The 12473-nt window shown below is 36.5% G+C and overlaps 1 pseudogene; it reads right to left on the reverse strand.

Moving 5' to 3' along the window:
* Nucleotides 1–5145: 5145 nt before the first annotated feature.
* On the reverse strand, nt 5146–5894 carry LOC110203235 (cell division cycle-associated protein 4-like; annotated as a pseudogene).
* Between the last annotated feature and the right edge of the window lie 6579 nt (nt 5895–12473).

Consider the following 12473-nt stretch of genomic DNA (forward strand, 5'->3'; position numbering starts at 1 on the left):
TATGTATTGTAAGTATATGTATGTATGTATATATATATATGTGTGTGTGTGTTTATATATGCATGTTTATGTAATGTGTACATGTGCATATATACACTTACATGTATATAAGCATATGTGTGTGTATACATATGTAGGTATATATTCAGGCTTAATTGTAGCCTTCTTGGGGGAGCAGGGAGAGGAAGTGGGGAGAAAAGAACACAGTAAAAATTTCACAGTAGAGAACTAAAGAAAACTTACAAGGAATCAAAGAAAAGATGGACAGCTCTGAACACGATGTGTGGTATTTATTATATAGGATTTTTTGAAATGGAAATTTTTTGGTGTATATTTTGAACCCTTTCTTATTTTCTTCTGCACACATGGCAATGTTTATTTTCATTTCTTATTTGGCATTTAAGTTTACATTTTTTTTTCTTTTCTTAATGTGTATTTAAGTTTTAGTATTTAAGTTTAAAATAAATTAATAAGAAAAGAATGACATTGCCACACAGTGATGCCAGCCAAGGGAGGAGGACAGATGCCAGTAGGAAACAATATAGAGGCAACTTTCATCCTCTCATGAGTAGAGTAGTGTCTTGGCCATATAACAAAGTGTATGCTCTGATGGCAGGCCCCCAAAATCTCAGAGCCCAAACTTAGGTTAAGGTATGACAAAGAATTGACATAACACCAACTGCCCTATCACCCGTGAGATGAAATCAGTCTTGTAGTATACAGTCCAGAGCTGTCAAACTGGAAGCCTTCAGTGCATGCACCTAAACCAGATACAAATGTAACTGGGAAATGTTTAACAAAATAAATAAAAATACAACACAACCTTGATAATATCAATTTGTGGTTATCTAAGTCAATATGTGGTTCTCAAGGATGCATTTGTGCTAGAGTTTGACACCACTCATCCATTAAAATGTGATTCCCTTGTCAGTAGGGATTGCTTCATTCATTATATTTTCAGACCCATTTCTGTCTCATACCTAGTGATCAGTAACTGTTTGTTACCTTGACTATGAAATTAGGGAGCCATAGACTTAGCTTACTGAAGTTTATCCTCAGTGTCAATGAGAATTAAATGGGATTTTTGTGATCATAGACAAGCTACTCTGAGAGCTCAACTTCCTATTTTGTAAAATCAAGCATTTAGCAGAGTAGCCTTGTCTTCAATCCCTCATTTAACTCTTTTCCTTTTAAGCATTCTTATTTACCATAAATGTTATTGTTCCATCAAGACTTCTTGAATGCTGTGTGAAGCAACAAGTGGCCATAGTACCTAGTTATCAAGAATAATTCAATTAATTAGGAAGCTACTCAATAGTCTGGTTCCTCTGCTATGAAACTGAGTCAGGTATTGTTGATATATGATAAGAAGATGGACTATTTGTTTACTCTTCTTTCTCTACAGTTTCCCTTCTTACTTCCTACTCCCTCAGCTCTCATGCACAGAACAATCTTTCTATGGGGTGGACTTACACAGCCTAGCCACAGTCTAGCCCCAGGTGAGGTCCTCAGGCACAGCTTATGGCAGAAAGAAGTCCCACAGACCTGTGACAAGAGAGAGCCCCAAGTAGAACCTAGGAAGGAGAAGCCTAGTCTTGCCCACTATACTCAGAACCATGGAGAGTTATGCCACCAATCAGCTGTAGAGCTTGACCAATGTACAGGTGCTCACACTACTTATCCTACCCCCAACCCTCACCCCACTGAATAAACAAGGAAAACTTTGAATATCATGAAGGAATACCTTGATTTGAAGGACATTCAGAGACCATACCCATAAAAGCAATCACACAAGTTCATGTAAAGCCATAGACAAAAAATAATTCTCTGGTCTTCAGGAACTGCAGTTGTATCTGTTGGAAATGGAACAAGGGATACAGAATGGGTAAAAAAGGGGAAAGAATGGCAAAGAAAATTGATACCTTGGAATAGACAGCAGAAAACCCAACTCAAGAACTGAATGCCTAAATAATTAGAATTATGCAGACAGAAAACAATGGCTCAATCATAAATTAAGAAATAGAAAAAATGAAAACAAAAAAAAATCTGAGAAACCGTATCAAAACCAAAGTCAAATGGAGATTTCTAAGAATTACCAAACTTTACAAAATATGATCTGAAAAAAGTCTGGATACTACATTTTAGGAAATTGTGGTGAAAATTGACCAAAACTCTTAGAACCTGAGGGTGAAATGAAAATAGAATCCTCTGGGAGTTTCAGGCAAAAACATTGTGTAGAAAGAAATACTATAGCTCAATCTATTAAACAAGCAGATAGGAAAAACAATTCCCAAGTACCCTTATGAATGAAAGTGAAAGACATCAGACCTCAGTTTAAGAACTCTCTTGAGGGGACATAAAAGGTCACATTAGAAAAAAATGGGAGAAACACAGAGAAAAAAAATCCTTATCAGATCTACTTCATGACCAAACAAGAATAACAAAGGATAATTTTCAATCTGTAGAATATTTTGAAGTCTTGCACAAACAAGTCTAGTAAAGCTAAGATAAAAAAAGAGAAACAATTAGCTACTAAAAAAATCTTTACAGCAAGTGTCTCTGATACAGCTGTCATTTCCAAAAAAAATGAACTGCTTAAAATTTATAAAAGCAATTCTGTAATTGGTAAATGGGCTATAGAAATGAATAAATAGTTCACAAGTAAAAAATCCATACTATCTTTAGCTACATGAAAAAATGCTAATATCTTATCACTAATAATTAGAGAGATTAAATTTAAAGGATATTTGAGATTCTACCTCATACCAGAAGGACAAAAATGATGAAAAAGGAAAACTATGGAAGTACTGTGTTTTAATGGACATATTGATGAACCTCTCAATAGGTATAACTGTTCTGGAAAGCAATTTGGAATTACATCACAGAAAAGTTCCTAAAGGGAGCATGCCTTTTAACACAATTATGCCACTGGAAGATCTATAGCCAAAAGAGATTAAAGAAAGAGGGAAAAGGTCTTTCATGTAGAGAAATATTTTAGCAGTTCTTTTGGTGGTAAAAACAAAAAACACCCCTAAAAATAGAAAGTGTTTAACAATGTGGTATATGAATGTGATAGAAGGCTGCTGGGCTGTGTTGTTGTTTAAAGTGGAACAAAATGTCATCACTACATTAGAGGTACAGTGTGTCAGACTGTGGCTGATCAGACCAGTATGAGCTCTTAGGTCAGGTACAAATATTCCATATGTTCACTTGGATTGGAGATATCTCTAAGTTATCACATCTCATGCTTCTTTTGAGCTACTGTTTTGTGTTTCCATAGAAGGGTAGGATCCCCACTTTCCACAGTAAGCAGGCCAGGGTTAGGTTAGGTGAAGCAGACAATTTTTCAAAAATTTATTTATTTAGTTTTAATTTTCAACATTCACTTTCATAAGCTTTTGAGTTTTAAATTTTTTTAGTCAAATACTTTATTTTTAAAAAGTCATTATTGAAAGATCATGAAATAAGACTCCAATGCAAACAATTATACTAATTTATGGTGTAAATCTTAATCCACATTTTAGAATTTTGCCAATTCTTTTTAATTACATTTTTCTTTTTAAAAAAATCCCACAAACTTTTACAATTCTTTGAATATCCATATTAAAATGTTTATTAGTCAAATGAATCAGAAATCTGAGAGTATTAGAAATTATATTTATACTAATCTGTATGGAAGCAGAAAAAGTTTAAGACAAGAAATGTGGATGCTTTTTTTTTTGCCCTTGAAGAGAGGAATATGTCTTTGGGGGAAAAAGTCCTTCCTTGTTTCTCAACTTTTTTTGTTCCTCTTTGCACTTAAGCAGTCCAGATTCCATTTCCCAAAATCTTTCCAATTTTACTTCTGCTACTCCATCCTCCATACTGACTTTTATCTTTTTCAAAATCTGATAAGGTGCCATAGTCAAATGTATGCAAATCTATTTTAAGCAGACTACAGTCTGATTCAAAAGAAAAATTCCAGGCACAGCTTAATACAGTATAATTGGGCTTCTCATTCTAATAATATTAAGCTACCCTTTGCTGAATGGATCCCTTGAGATATTTATTAAATACACTCTACAACGAATGTATTTCTTATTTAAAGTAGACAAAAGACCTAAGCAATATCTTTCAGAGGAAGAACAGCCATACAGAAAACTTACACTAGAGTAAAACATACTAATTTAGATAAATAAAAGAACACAAAGATAGAGATTCAAAGGCCCCAATAACACTTTACTCAGTAATTAGCACAAGAGTTTTACCACATGAACAAATTTGACCCAAGACTTCAATGATAAACAATTCACTGTGATGACATTTACATATAAATATACATAAATAGAACTCTACATAATTTATATTTGAAATTAATGTGAAACAGGGCTTTAATAGAACTGTATTTACGGATCAGCATTTTTTTCCTTTTAACAATACTCAAGTATAAAAAGCAATACAAGTTTCTCAACTTTAGTTAAGGACTACACAATTATGAAAAAAGCTCTTACATTTTAAAGCGTGTTGTATATTTACAGTTTACTGAACTATATAATATAGTTCATTCTGAAAAATGAAAAACTTTTGAAAATTTTAACAGAAAAACACCAATTCCAAGTGTTTTATGCTATGAAAAAGTTACTGAAGTAGCAGCAGAAAGGATATTTATAGTAAAGATATACTTTTAGGAAAATAGCTAGAAAATCTAAGCACCGATAAAAGCACAAAAAATTAAAAAAAATTTAAGAGGTAAAATATTGCCCAAAATACACAAAACTAAAAAAAAGAAAAGATAAAGTTGAAGGTTGGCGACTGTAGCTGATAAAGAAAGAGGGAAGATAAAGGAATAAGGGAAACTGGGAGTTTAAGTGTAGGCTCTGAAAAAAATGTTAAATGAAAAGCCAAGTACCAGTCTCCCCTCTGCCTTGAGGAAGAAAAAGTTTAAGTACACTAAGCCTAACCTAGGATGCTTCATATTTCAGTGGACAAACCAAAATTATCTAAAGGCAAGTAGCATGTTAGCTTTAAAGATAACAGCATTTCACAAAATGAAGTGTTTTTAGCTTTTATGTAGATTACATATGCATTTGCTAGTAAACTATTTGAAGGGGTTTTTTTAAATCATTCTCAACTTCTTCAAAGAATCATGCTTTGTATTTAACCATTTCAAGATTCAACAAGGATTTCCACAATATGATCAAGCTCATTTATATCAGATTTACAATTTAAGTTAGAATTTGTGTTTGTTTGAGATGAAAAGCTGGAAAGCACATCACAATGTCCCATTTTTGTGTTGCCCATCATTCCTGTTAATACTGTCTCAAGATCATAGTAAGAATTTCAACATCTGAAAATAAGTCTTCTACAGAATTAGGATTTTTGGTCTCCAATGTTTCAAATATTTAATCTAGTGACTTCTGAAAGTTTCGCCTATTTTCCTGAGGGTTCTCGATTTCCAAAACATTACTTTGAGGATTTCTTGGAGGTTGTACTGATGCAACCGTGGACAGGTCAGAAATAATATCTTGCGACTGGATATCTTCAAAGTGTTTTGAAGAACTGCTATAACTTGGAACAAGTTTGCCTTCACCCTGTTCTTTGGTTGAATGACAAAGAATATCTGACGATACTAGGCGATCAAGAGAAGCCTGTCCTGTATTCTGAGCCTTTATCACTTGCCAAGTTCCATCCTGGATCATTTCTTCTTGAATTTGTCTTACAGTGTTTGCTATAAGAACCCATCGACACCGATTAGGTTCAACAAGCCTGTGGCACAACTGAAGCTTTACCAAAGACAGGTCTAAAAGTGATTGCCGCTGAAGATTCTGTGTGGAAACAGCCTTAAAACCAGCCAGGGTTCCTTCAATATCTTCTTCATCATCAAAACATTTTGTCTTTATTCCTCTTGCAAGCATTGTGTCCATTGCTCAAAGTGCGTTTCCCCCTGCACAGCGGGAGGTTTGTCCTGCCGCGGAGGCAGTCCCTGGTATCCACTGGGAACTGGCCTCTGTACCAGGAGCGGCCTTCTCAGCTGGGCAGGAGGGTTACACACACACACACACACACACACACACACATATATATATATATATATATATATATATATATATATATATATATATATATATATATATATATATATATATATATGTGTGTGTATATATATATGTATGGGAGAGGGGCAAGAGAGAGGGATGGCAACGGGTGACGAGATGAGAGAAATCTACGAGCAAGTAGGGAAACAAAACAGAAAAAGAAATAGGGGGATTAGCCAGTAAAGAGCCCGTCCGCGGGGCGGCCTCAGCCCAGGGCCTGGAGGGGCGAGGATCGCAAGGGAGAGGGCGGCAAAGGCGGGGGCCGAACGCGGTCCGCAGAACCCGCCGGTGGTGGTGGGGGGCGTCTTTGTGCTGGCAGCTCCAGGGGCTCGGGCCAGCCACAGCAAGGCTAGTCAGGGCGAGGCCCCGGGCTTGCTGCCTGGGTTCAGGGCTTTCTGAGTTTTAAATTTTCTCCACCTCCCTCCCCTGCCTCTCCCCCAAATGGCACGCAGTTTGATATAGGCTCTACATGTACATTCTTATTTCACATTAGTCATCTTGTAAAGAAGAATCAGAATGAATAGGAGGAACAATGAGAAAGAAGAAACAAAACAAAAAGAGAGAGAGAGAGAGAGAGAGAGAGAGAGAGAGAGAGAGAGAGAGAGAGAGAGAGGAGAGAGAGAGAGGGAGAGAGAGAGAGGGAGAGAGAGAGAAGAGAGAGAGAGAGAGAGAGAGAGAGAGAGAAGAGAGAGAGAGAGAGAGAAATCTAGTATGCTTCAATCTACATTCGGACTCCATAGCTCTTTCTCTGGATGTGGATGGCATTTTCCATCATGAGCCTTTTGGGGTTTTCTTAGATCCTTCTGTTGCGGTCTGAGAGGTTGAGAGCCCTCAAAGACCTGAGTACAGGAGAAGTGGTCTGGAATGAATTCACAGACTCAAGCATTCTTTAAGTCAAGGTGGCGACAATTTGTTGTTATGCTTCTTAGCCAGCAAGGATTCTTAAGGAACCTGCAAGAGACTGAGGATGGAGCTAGGGTTTATATGAAAAAGGGCATGGGAAAGGAATGCCAGGAGTATTGATTAGGTAATTCAAAGGTCCAGGTGTCTTTGGGAGCTATGGATGGGAAAGCACATGGAGTGTACCAGACAGGGAGGGAGATGACAGAAATATGGATCTTGGGAGTCTGGCAGGAAGAAGAGTACTTGGGCCAGCCTAAGACAAAACTCCTTGGGCTGGGCAAGGCACCTCTCTCCCTCTGTCTTGATGAGAGGATGCTCTGAAACAAGGGAAAGCTTTCTCACAAGACAGGAACTTACTAAGGAATTGAGAGGCTTCCTGAGACATGATCTGAGGGCTAGGGCCTGAGCAGCCCAGCACTCTAACCCACCTTTGTATAGCTGCACCAGGAAGAGAGATAACCGTCATGCTGGGGCCCACACATGAATAACTGCTAGGCACAGTGTTCTTGGCCTGGGGAGTGATTGTCAGAGACAGTGTTTCTGAGACTAGGAAGAAATTGGGGTCCAAGTACAGGCACAAGCACCCAAGCACCCAATCACTTGTATTGCTGAGAAGAGCTAAGTCTGTCAAAGTCAGTCATCACACAAAATGGCTGTTACTGTATACAATTTTCTCTTGGTTATGAAGCAGACAATTTTAGGGCACCTTTTCTAACCCCTTCCTCATACCAAGAAGTGAGCAGTGTGATCCTTAAAAAGAAAATCTGCTCAAACACCCAGGTGTCTGCCAATTTCTTCTTTTGCTTCAGTCCAGTAAGGTGAGCCTATGGCCTGGGCTGCCTGTATTCAAGGTTTTGACTAGAGCTCCCAGTGTATCTGCACCTGCTACTTGGTCACTTGCTCATTGCCATAGGACTCTGAAGTAGGTAAAAATGGTATGGGTGATTGTATATAAATTGGATTTAAATGAGGTTGAGTTGCAAGAAGTCATCAGCTTTACTCTCTTTTCCAGAGCCATCAGATTTCAGCAGCAAGATAAAAGGCAAGATGACTGGTGATGGCTTAGGTTACAATGAGTGACCTTGGCACTTTTGATGTCTAACCAACCTCTAAGTGCTATATAATGCCTGCTTCCACCCTCTTCATAGTCTGTTAGAGCATATTTTTCACATCTGCTCATTCTGCCAGGGAAATTCTTTGCATACTTGAGTGGACATCCTCCAATTCACTGATACGTTAGAGGCCTGTTTGTTACTCTCAATCTGGTTTAGCCTATCTGCCAAAGCTGTTTACTGTGGTGAGGTCACTGCCCATGCTATAACTTCTTGGAGGCACAGGTGAGAGTTGGGTGGCAGGTGGACACCAAAGGTGGATGAACAGCCCTGAAAAGGGCTTGGCAGCCCCCACACCAGAGGTATTAGTCTTTCCTGAATACCTGTAGATTCCTATTATGCTGTAAGAAATGAGAAAATAGTTGATTTCACTTTACAATTGAGGAAGCTGGGGCAGGCAGAGGTTAAGTGACTTACTGAGCATTATGCAGTTAGTGTCTGTGGCTCGATTTAAACTCAGGTCTTCTTGAGCCAAGTAGGGTTAAGTGATTTTCCCAGTGTCACAGAGCTAGTTAGTGTCTGAGGACAGATTTGAACTCAGAAAGAAGAGTCTTCCTAACTAAGGGCCTGGCACTCTCTCCACTGAGTCACCTAGATGCCTCATCTATGGGTGCACCAATATCTTACACTTGCTTCCATTGGCTGAATCCAGAGAAAGCCCCAGGGAAAGAAAGCTGGCTTTCTGGTCAAGCTCATTTTATATACCCCAGTGCCTTCCACATCCAAATTAGGCCTCCCAGGCTGCCAAGTGAAATCTCAGCCTTGGGTTGGGAAGGGTCAGTCTCTCTTCTCACCCTGGGGTGGAGGTTTCTGAACAAGAAATCCCATTCATCTGGAACGACCATGAAATTTTTCTGGTTTTTGTTTCTTCTTGGTGGCAGATCCCTTATACTCACCTGTTCTGTCACTGGTGGCTTTGTTACTAGCTGCTATAGCTGTATCTGACAGTCTTCACGGAAAGGGCTGGTGTGAATTGGAGGGGGAGTACAAACTGCAACCCTGTTTTCCAAAACTGAATCACAGCAGACACATCTAAGAATCAGTTCTCTCTGCAGCTAAAATCACTCACAACTGAGGACACAGCTGTATATCACTGCACAAGAAGCGCAATGAGGAGAGTTTGTTATAACAAAAAAGATGATTGCACATGAAACTGCAAATCTATTATGATTTATTCATCTGAAGTTGTTCTTAAAATAATATTGCTGTTATAGTATACAACATTCTCTTGGTTCTGCTCATTTCACTCTTCATTATTATTTAGTGCAAGTCTATTCATGTTTTTCTCAGCTCACTGAGCTCATAATTTCTTATAGGGTAGTAGTATTACACCAAAATCATATACCACAACTTGTTCAGCCATTCCTCAGTTGATAGGCATTTCTGCAATTTCCAGTTCTTTGTCAACCACAAAGAGGGCTTCTATAAACATTCTGAACATATAGGGTTTTTTTTTCCTTATTCGCTAATCATCTTTGGAAATAGACCTAGTAGTGCTATTGCTGGGTCAAAGGATATGCCTTTCACAGTCAAATAACTCCTCTGGCATAATTCTAGATTGCTCTCCAGAATTGTTGGATCAGTTAGCTCCAATTTGCCACAACACCTCCAATCTTTGTTGCTTTCCCCTTTGATCATTTTAACCAATCTAGTAGATATGAAATGATATATAAAGGTTGTTTTAATTTGCATTTTTCTAATCAATAATAATTTTGAACATTTTTTCCATAGGAAAATATAGTCATATATATGGTATTGATTTTTTCATTGGAGAACTGTCTGTTCACATGCTTTGAACTTTTGACAATTGGGGACTGATTCATATTCTTACAGATTTTACAAGGCTTTTTATGTATATTTGAGATATGAGACCTTTATCTTAGAAATGTCTATAAATTCACCCCACTCTCCATTTTTCTTCTTTCCTTTTGATCTTGGTTACATTTGTTTTATTTGTACAAACCTTTTTTTAATTTAATGTAATTGAAATTATCCTTTTCACCCCTCACTCTGCTCTATATGTCTTGTTTATTCATAAATTCTTTACCTATTCATATGTCTGATAAGTAATATTTTCCATGTTCTTCATATTTTCTTGTAATATCTCTCTTTATGTCAAGGTCATGTACCTATTTTGACCTTAACTTGGCAAACGGTTTAAGTTATTGGCCTATAGCCAATTTTTGCTATACTGCTTTCTAGTTTTCCTAAAATTACTTTTTACCAAATAATAAATTCTTATTTAAAATCTTAAACCTTTATACTTGTTAAATGCAAGGTTACTATATTTATTTGTTGCTGTAAATTGTGTACCTTCTCTGTTCCATTGATCTACCTTTCTATTTCTTTGCCAGTACCAGACAGTTTTGATAATTACTGTCTTATAATATAGTTTAAAATCTGGTAATGCTAAACCTCTTTCCTTTATTTTTTTTCATTAATTCTGTCGATATTCTTGACTTTTTGTTCTTTGAAATGAATTTTTTTTTCTAATTTACTTAAGCTTTCTTTTTAAGTTAAATGGGATGTCTTTGAACATATAAATTAGTATAGGTAAAATCATTTTTTGCCCTGCCTAACCATGAACAATTAATATTCCTCTAATTACTTAAATTATATTTTATTTATACAAATTTTTTAATATTTTTAAAAAATATCCCATTTTGTTTTGCCAGGTATACTTCCAGGCATTTTATACTGTCTAGAGTTATTTTAAATGGGGTATCTCTTACTCTTTCTTCTTTCAGGGCTTTGTCTGTGATATATAGGAATGCTGATGTAGATTTATTTCATATCCTACTACTTTTCTAAAATTATTAATTGCTTTAACTAACTTTTTAAACTTTAGCACTTTCCAAGTATACCATCATATCATCTGCTAGAAGAGACCATTTAATTACCTCATTCTCTATTCTAATTCTATTTCTTTTTCTTCTCTTATTCCTATTGCTAGGATTTCTAATACAACATTGAATAATATTGGTGACAGTGGGCAGACTGGTTTCACACCTGTTGTTACTAAAAAGGCTTCTGGCTTAGCCCCTTTACAAATACAGCTTGCTGATGGTTTTAAACAAATGTCTTTTTTTTTTTTTATCAATTTAAGGAAAATTTCATTCATACCTAGCTTTCAAGTGTTTTTAATATAAATGACTGTTGTATTTTAGCAAAAGCTTTTTCTGCACCTACTGATATAATCCTGTAATTTTTTAAACTTTTATTATTGATAGAATTAGTTACGTTAATAGTTTTCCTCATGTTAAAATATCTCTGCATTCCTGGTACGAATCCTTCTTGCTTATAAAGTTTAAGCTTTGCTATACATCATTGTAATTTTTAGGTAGTATTTTATTTAGGATTTTTGCATCCATATTCATTAATGAAATTGGTCTGTAATTTTCTTTCTCTTTTCACACTTCCTGGTTTAGGTATCAGTATCATATTTGTTTCATAAAAGGAGTTTGGTAAGATGCCTTCTTTGCCTATTATTTCAAATAATTTATGTAATATTAAAATTATTTAATCTTTTTTTCTTTTTTCAAGTATTTTTTAAAATATTTTTTATTATTTTAGTTTGATTTATCAACGATCACTTCCATAAGCTTTTGAGTTTTAAATTTTTCTCCTCCTCTCTCCCTCCCTTCCTCACTAAGATGGCCCACAATCTGATATAGGCTATAAATACACATTCCTATTAAACGTATTTTCACATTAGTGATGTTGTAAAGAAGAATCAGAACCGATAGGACCAGCCATAAGAAAGAGGAAACAAAACACAACAGAAGAAAAAAATAGCAGATAGTATGCTTTGATCTACATTCGAACTTCATAGTTCTTTCTTTGGAGGTGGACATAATTTTCCGTCATGAGACCTTTACAGACGACTTAGATCTTTGCATTGCAGAGAAGGGCTAAGTCTATTGACTTTAGTCATCGCACAGCATGGCTCTCACTGTGTATAATGTTCTCCTGGTTCTGCTCACTTCACTCAGCATTAGTCATTCCAAATCTTTCTAGGTTATTCTGAAGCTTGCCTGTTCACCATTTCTTATAGCACAGAAGTATTCCACTACATTCATATACCACAACTTGTTCAGCCATTCCTCAATTGATTGGCATTCCCTCAATTTCCAATTCTTTGCCACCACAAAAAGAGCTGCTGTAAATATTTTTGTGCATGTGGGTCCTTTTCCCACTTCTATGATCTCTTTGGCATATGCATATTTGTATAGCCCTTTGGGCATAGTTCCAAATTACTCTCCAAAATAGTTGGATCATTTCACAACTTCACCAACAATGCATTAGTGTTCCAATGTTCCCACATCTTCTCCTACATTTCACATTTTCCTGTTTTGACATGTTGGCCAATCTGATAGGTATGATG

The sequence above is a fragment of the Phascolarctos cinereus genome, unplaced genomic scaffold (assembly GCF_003287225.1).
Source record: "Phascolarctos cinereus isolate Bilbo 61053 unplaced genomic scaffold, phaCin_HiC Scaffold_3;HRSCAF=262, whole genome shotgun sequence".
NCBI classification, from domain to species: Eukaryota; Metazoa; Chordata; class Mammalia; order Diprotodontia; family Phascolarctidae; genus Phascolarctos; species Phascolarctos cinereus.